Below are 8,437 nucleotides of genomic sequence, written 5' to 3'. Positions count from 1 at the left end.
GACACTGGATCGTCCCGCACTCCAAAACCCTGTTATCTCTAGTTGTAACCTAAACATTGCTGCTACAGAGAAACCATTACCTCAGCAGTGAAACATTACAGAGAGGCCATTACGTGAGCAGTGAAACCTTACAGCATGTTATACTTGTGACACACTGCCGGGTTCACACTGGGGAGAAAGTTTCAATAAGCTGCATGCTGGATATTTGTCCATCACCGTTGCTGAATGCTATTTCGAGAGTTACTGTCGGTGCCGAACTCTGCAATTATCACCACACCCAGTTCTGCACCCTGGTCACTGGGCATGGGAGGAGTTTCTTCTGCTACATATTCACCTTTAATGGGACTGGAGTTTAATATTCTGCACCTGTGACAAATTAATTAGTTCTATTTTAAACTCTGTCTTTGGTACTTAGAATATTTATAACACAAACAGTGTACTCAGGCCTGCTGGACCCAGCCAGTGATCCAGTTCCATGACAGTCCTTTTACATCCTCCTCTGTTGTTCACATCTGTGAGATGGGTTCCAAACAGTCACCACTCTGTGGGTGATGAGGTTTCCCTGGAATTTTCTGCAGACTGAAGAAGTCGAGCTGACTGCAGTTCTGTCTGAGATGTTCTTTGCCCCTCAAATCTCTGGGCTGAGAAAGAATGACATTGGGAGTTAATCTCCTTATTCACGGCTCATTTCCACATGTGGGTCATTTTCCCTGCTTCTAAAGGGTTGTTAGAAAACACCACTGTCCTCTAAAGACTGAAAGCAGAATGGGAAACCATTAGTTGGATGTTCAACGGAGTAGGGTCAGAAACCAGAGGCAGGTCTGCCCAGGGCAGAGTTTGGGGCTCTGGACGGTGGTCAGGGTAAGAATGTATGATGAGGAGAAGGGAATCAGCAGCGGGGTGTGGCAATGAATGACAGAGTAGCAACATTTGGAAGCTAATTGGCAGAGAAAATAATCTGGTTGTCTGACTGATGACATCAATACCTTTGGTGAGATGCCCTATTGGTCGAGGAACGTGTGTGTGTTGAGAATGGTTTTATCCATTGAGGGAGTTGTTCCTGCTTGTTTATCCTGTAATATTATATCTGGATGGTTCTTCTAGATTATCCTATCTGTAATAATGTATTGATTATCACATAAATTGTGAGATTCTGTCCCTAACTGCATCAGGCTTGAATTTATGGTGCCTTAATGAAGTTATGGTGGTCATTCATGAGTTTGTATTCTAAAGCAAGATTTTGGTGAATGATATTTGCCACTTGATTGTACCTGCATAAGTAATCAGATTGAGTTAAACTGCTGCAGGATTCTGGAATGTGTTGGATTGTGTCTGGTTTCTGTTGGCATTTTCTGCATTTATTGCCTTGTTACTTTGTATGGTTTGTATTTTTGATTTCTTTTTCTTTTTGTCAACCACCTTGTCCTGTATTTCTGCAAGGAGCCCCTCTGTTTCTGGGAAGAGATCTCCAACTCTCAGTCAGGTGCTCGATGCTTCCTTGTCAACATCTAGTCTGCTCAGATCATTGGGATGTCTCCCATGGAGGGTCATACTCATTCCACTGGTTAATGTTTTCTTCCATAGTGATGATTCATTTTTCTGAGTTAGCCTCTCATTTAAGTTTCCTGGTCTGTATTTCTTATCAGAATTGCATATACACACATGAAGCATTGAATCCTGTTCTTTTTTGATGAAAATATATACTTAGAAGTTTTATCTGACTGTTGTGTGATTTTTTGTTTCATGTGTGTTATTCCTCTTTCTCCTTCTGTCCAAGGTAGTTTGAATCTGAGGCTACGTCCACACTTTCTTCCTTTTTAAATCTTTTTATTGAATTAGTACACAAAAGGTAAACCATATAGGCACTGATACGCTGTTGCAATATAACTTTACGAGAGATATTAATACACAAAAAGAAGTTAATACAAACAGTGCAGTTTAGATATAAAATAAGGTAATATAATAGTATACTAATTTTCATACATGTCAATAAGGAAAAGAAAAAAAACCAAAAAAACACCGTGCAACTAATCTAAAAAGCAAAGCAAAGCAATGGGCTAACTAGGTATCAAGTAGAGTTAATTTGTATTATATTTTTCTTGTCCGCTCAAATGGCAGGGATGTCTTCTATGGCAGGACATGGGTGGTCTTCTAGAATGACCATCTATTTTCTTAATTGTGTTTTTATTTCGGTGTAGTGATGTGTATTTCTTATTAGTTTTTTCATGCCAGCATGGATTGCTGAATCCTGGTTTTGTTAAGGGAAATATATCCTTAGGAACCTTGCACTTCTTACTCTGACTTCTCATCTGCCCACCCCCCCCCCGACCCCCATAATACCAATACTTCAAGAGTATCAGGGCAGAAGTGAGTATAGATGCTATTACTAAGGAGAAAATTTGCTAAGGAAGCTGGAAGTCCTGGAGGTAGATAAGACTCCTGGAGCAGATGGTGCCCACCCCAGGGTGCAAAAAGAGGTAGCTGAAGAGATTGTGAAGGCATTACAGTCATAGAACACTACAGCACAGAACAATGCCATTCGGCCAATCTAGTCTGTGCCAGAGCATTAATCTGCCTCGTTCCAACAATCTCCACCGGGACCATAGACCTCCATACCCTTCTCATCCATGTACCCATCCAAACTTCACTTAAATGTTGCAATCGCCCCTGCCACTTGCTCCGGCAGCTCGTTCCACATTCTTCCTGCCTCTGAGTGAAAAGGATCCCCCTCCTGTTTTCTCTTAAAGATTGGGTAATGAACTTTTAAGTGTCTCTTGATTTTGGAATGTTTCTGGCAGACTAGAAAGTTGCAAATGTCACTTCACGCTTTAAGAAGGGAGGAAGACAGAAGAAAGGAAACTTTTGGACAGTCAGTCTGACCTCAGTGGTTGGAGTCCATTCAGGATAATTTTCCAGGATACTTGGAGGCACATGATATAACAGGCCTAAGTCTGGGGAAAACCTGTTTGAGGAATCCGTTGGAATCCTTTGATGAACTAACAGGCAGGATAGACAAAGGAGAGAAAGTGGACGTTGTTTGCTTGGATTTTCAGATGGTCTTTAACAGGGTCTGGCACCCATGAGCCTGCTTAACAAGATCACAGCTCGTGGTATTACAGGAAAGATACTACCATTGATCGAAGATTAGTTTACTGGCAGGAGGAAAAGAGTCAGAACAATTCGAGCGTATTCAGTTTGCTGCCAGTAAACAATGACATTCCACTGGGGTCAGGAATGAGACACCCACTCTTTTACGCTGTTAGATATCAACGATACCTTGGTATGACAGAATTGCATGGCTTGGTGACCAAGCTTCTGTCAGTTGATATCTAACACGAAAAGAGGGGGTCTCATTCCTGACCCCAGTGGAATGTCATTGTTTACTGGCAGCAAACTGAATACGCTCGAATTGTTCTGACTCTTTTCCTACCTGCCAGTAAACTAATCTTCGATCAATGGTAGTATCTTCCCTGTAATACCACGAGCTGTGATCTTGTTAAGCAGGCTCATGGGTGCCAGACCCTGTTAAAGACCATCTGAAAATCCAAGCAAACAACGTCCACTTTCTACTCCTTTGTCTATCCTGCCTGTTAGTTCATCAAAGGATTCCAACGGATTCCTCAAACAGGTTTTCCCCAGACTTAGGCCTGTTATATCATGTGCCTCCAAGTATCCTGGAAAATTATCCTGAATGGACTCCAACCACTGAGGTCAGACTGACTGTCCCAAAAGTTTCCTTTCTTCTGTCTTCCCTCCCTTCTTAAAGCGTGAAGTGACATTTGCAACTTTCTAGTCTGCCAGAAAACATTCCAAAATCAAGAGACACTTAAAAGTTCATTACCCAATCTTTAAGAGAAACAGGAGGGGGATCCTTTTCACTCAGAGGCAGGAAGAATGTGGAACGAGCTGCCGGAGCAAGTGGCAGGGGCGATTGCAACATTTAAGTGAAGTTTGGATGGGTACAGTGGATGAGAAGGGTATGGAGGTCTATGGTCCCGGTGGAGATTGTTGGAGACGAGGCAGATTAATGCTCTGGCACAGACTCAGATTGGCCGAATGGCATTGTTCTGTGCTGTAGTGTTCTATGACTGTAATGCCTTCACAATCTCTTCAGCTACCTCTTTGCACCCTGGGGTGGGCACCATCTGCTCCAGGAGTCTTATCTACCTCCAGGGACTTCCAGCTTCCTTAGCAAATTTTCTCCTTAGTAATAGCATCTATACTCACTTCTGCCCTGATACTCTTGAAGTATTGGTATTATGGGGGTCGGGGGGGGGGTGGGCAGATGAGAAGTCAGAGTAAGAAGTGCAAGGTTCCTAAGGATATATTTCCCTTAACAAAACCAGGATTCAGCAATCCATGCTGGCCACATGAAAAAACTAATAAGAAATACACATCACTACACCGAAATAAAAACACAATTAAGAAAACAAATAGATGGTCATTCTAGAAGACCACCCATGTCCTGCCATAGAAGACATGCTGCCATTTGAGCGGACAAGAAAAATATAATACAAATTAACTCTACTTGATACCTAGTTAAGCCCATTGCTTTGCTTTTGCTTTTTAGATTAGTTGCACGGTGTTTTTTTGGTTTTTTTTCTTTTCCTTATTGACATGTATGAAAATTAGTATACTATTATATTACCTTATTTTATATCTAAACTGCACTGTTTGTATTAACAAAATTCTTTTTGTGTATTAATATCTCTCGTAAAGTTATATTGCAACAGCGTATCAGTGCCTCCTGCTATGGATTTTTTACCTTTTGTGTACTAATTCAATAAAAAGATTTAAAAAGGAAGAAAGTGTGGAGACGTAGCCTCAGATTCAAACTTTTCCTTGGACAGAAGGAAGGAAAGAGGAATAACACACATGAAACAAAAAATCACACAAGCAGTACATGATAAAACTTCTAAGTATATATTTTCATCAAAAAAGAACAGGATTCAATGCTTCATGTGTGTATATGCAATTCTGATAAGAAATACAGACCAGGAAACTTAAATGAGAGGCTAACTCAGAAAAATGAATACATCACTATGGAAGAAAACATTAACCAGTGGAATTAGTATGACCCTCCATGGGAGACATCCCAATGATCTGAGCAGGAACTTAGATGTTGACAAGGAAGCATCGAGCACCTGACTGAGAGAATTTGGAGATCTCTTCCCAGAAACAGAGGGGCTCCTTGCAGAAATACAGGACAAGGTGGTTGACAAAGCAAGAAAAAGAAATCAAAAATACAAACCATACAAAGTAACAAGGCAATAAATGCAGAAAATGCCAACAGAAACCAGACACAATCCAACACATTCCAGAATCCTGCAGCAGTTTAACTCAATCTGATTACTTATGCAGGTACAATCAAGTGGCAAATATCATTCACCAAAATCTTGCTTTAGAATACAAACTCATGAATGACCACCATAACTTCATTAAGGCACCATAAATTCAAGCCTGATGCAGTTAGGGACAGAATCTCACAATTTATGTGATAATCAATACATTATTACAGATAGGATAATCTAGAAGAACCATCCAGATATAATATTACAGGATAAACAAGCAGGAACAACTCCCTCAATGGATAAAACCATTCTCAACACACACACAATTTCCTGAACGACCAATAGGGCATCTCACCAAAGGTATTGATGTCATCAGTCAGACAACCAGATTATTTTCTCTGCCAATTAGCTTCCAAATGTTGCTACTCTGTCATTCATTGCCACACCCCGCTGCTGATTCCCTTCTCCTCATCATACATTCTTACCCTGACCACCGTCCAGAGCCCCAAACTCTGCCCTGGGCAGACCTGCCTCTGGTTTCTGACCCTACTCCGTTGAACATCCAACTAATGGTTTCCCATTCTGCTTTCAGTCTTTAGAGGACAGTGGTGTTTTCTAACAACCCTTTAGAAGCAGGGAAAATGACCCACATGTGGAAATGAGCCGTAGTAAATAAGGAGATTAACTCCCAATGTCATTCTTTCTCAGCCCAGAGATTTGAGGGGCAAAGAACATCTCTCAGAACAGAACTGCAGTCAGCTCGACTTCTTCAGTCTGCAGAAAATTCCAGGGAAACCTCATCACCCACAGAGTGGTGACTGTTTGGAACCCATCTCACAGATGTGAACAACAGAGGAGGATGTAAAAGGACTGTCATGGAACTGGATCACTGGCTGGGTCCAGCAGGCCTAGAGTACACTGTTTGTGTTCATAAATATTCTAAGTACCAAAGACAGAGTTTAAAATAGAACTAATTAATTTGTCACAGGTGCAGAATATTAAACTCCAGTCCCATTAAAGGTGAATATGTAGCAGAAGAAACTCCTCCCATGCCCAGTAGGACCAGGGTGCAGAACTGGGTGTGGTGATAATTGCAGAAAGTTCGGCACCGAACAGTAACTCTCGAAATAGCATTCAGCAACGGTGATGGACAAATATCCAGCATGCAGCTTATTGAAACTTTCTCCCCAGTGTGAACCCGGCAGTGTGTCACAAGTATAACATGCTGTAAGGTTTCACTGCTATTAGCGTAATGGCCTCTCTGTAATGTTTCACTGCTGAGGTAATGGTTTCTCTGTAGCAGCAATGTTTAGGTTACAACTAGAGATAACAGGGTTTTGGAGTGCGGGACGATCCAGAGTGTCAGAAATATTCTTCCTTGTGAGTCTGGAAGGAGATATTTTCATCTTCTTTTGCCAGGGAGAGGACGGAGAGAGACGCAAATGGAGTGGGCCCTTTTTCTTTTTTTTTGTTTTCTTTACTAACCCTATAGTCAAAGTAAAAAAATTATAAATCTCAATCATTTAATCACATATTCTGTACTGCTTGTTATTTTGGGGTACTGATTTGTAACAGGGGACACATTGTGCAGCATCCACCCAAATGAGACTTCTTAAGTTTCGGGCTGGGCCGGGAGCTATCATCCCCTACATTAAACTGCTAACCGAAGCAAGAGTTGCAAGGTTAGATGACTGAGTGGATCCGCTTCCCACATTCACAGCGGGTGAATAGGGTTTCCCCAGTGTGAACTCAATGATGCAAATCTGGTTGAGGTGGCTGAGCGATTCTCTTCCCAAAGTCCAAGCAGGAGATTGGCCTCTACCCCGTGTGAACTTGCTGGCGTCTCTGCAGTTGCAGATGACCGAGTGAATCCCTACCCACACCCTAAGCAAGAATGAACGGCCTCTACCTAGTGTGAACTTGCTGGTGTCTCTGTAGGTGGGAGTGACTGAGTGAATCCTTTCCCACACTCTGAGCAGGTGAACGGTTCTTTCCCCAGTGTGAATTCGCTGATGTCTCTGTAGCTCTGATGACTGAGTGAATCCTTTCCCACAGTCTGAGCAGGTGAACGGCCGCTCCCCTGTGTGAAATGACTGGTGTGTTTGTAGGTGGGATGAGCGAGTGAATCCTTTCCCACACTCTGAGCAGGTGAATGGCCTCTCCCCTGTGTGAATTCGCTGATGTACCTTCAGTTCAGATGACTGAGTGAATCCCTTCCCAGCAGTCTCTGAGCAGGTGAATGGCCACTGTCCCCAGTGTGAACGAACTGGTGTGCACTCAGTAACTGATTTGACAAAGTGAATCCCTTCCCACAGACTGAGCAGGTAAATGGCCTCTTCCTGGTGTGAACTTCCCGGTGGGTCATTAGGGTGGATAACTGAGTGAATCCCTTCCCACAGTCTGAGCAGGTGAAAGGCCTCTCTCCACTGTGAACTGACCAGTGTACTTGTAGGTGGCCTAACTGAGTGAATCCCTTCCCACAGCTCTTGAACAGGTGAACGGCCTCTCTCCAGTGTGAACTCGCTGATGTACCTTCACTGTCGATGACGAAGTAGAAATCCCTTCCCACAGACTGAGCAGGTGAACAGCCTCTCCCCAGTGTGAACTCGCTGATGTACCTTCAGATGAGATGACTGAGTGAATCCCTTCCCACAGTCTGAGCAGGTGAACGGCCTGCTCCCAGTGTGAACTCTCTGATGTACATTCAGTTCAGATGACCGAGTGAATCCCTTCCCACAATCCGAGCAGGTGAACGGCCATTCCGCCGTGTGAACTCGCTCATGTAGCTTCAGATGAGATGACTGAGTGAATCCTTTCCCACACTCTCTGAGCAGGTGAATGGCCTCTCCCCAGTGTGAACTTCGCTGGTAATGTACCATTAGATGCCTGAGATGACTGAGTGAATCCCTTGCCACAGACTGAGCAGGTGAATGGCCTCTCCCCCAGTGTGAATTCTCTGATGTACCTTCAGGCTTCAGATGACCAAGTGAATCCCTTCCCAGCAGTCCAAGCAGGTGAACGGCCATTCCCCGGTCTGTGAACTGGCTGGTGTGCCATTAGGTCAGATGACCGAGTGAACTCCCTTCCCACCAGTCTGGGTGCAGGTGAATGAGCATTTCTCCGGTGTTGAACTTCGCCCTGATGTG

General features: G+C 43.3%; 1 pseudogene; it reads right to left on the bottom strand.

The window, feature by feature from the left end:
* Positions 1-2,402: 2,402 nt before the first annotated feature.
* LOC134342084 (zinc finger protein 239-like) lies at positions 2,403-8,111 on the bottom strand (annotated as a pseudogene).
* Between the last annotated feature and the right edge of the window lie 326 nt (positions 8,112-8,437).

Source organism: Mobula hypostoma, unplaced genomic scaffold (assembly GCF_963921235.1).
Source record: "Mobula hypostoma unplaced genomic scaffold, sMobHyp1.1 scaffold_51, whole genome shotgun sequence".
NCBI lineage: Eukaryota > Metazoa > Chordata > Chondrichthyes > Myliobatiformes > Myliobatidae > Mobula > Mobula hypostoma.
Note: the sequence above shows the minus strand (reverse complement) of the source record. Positions and strands in the feature narration are given on the sequence as shown.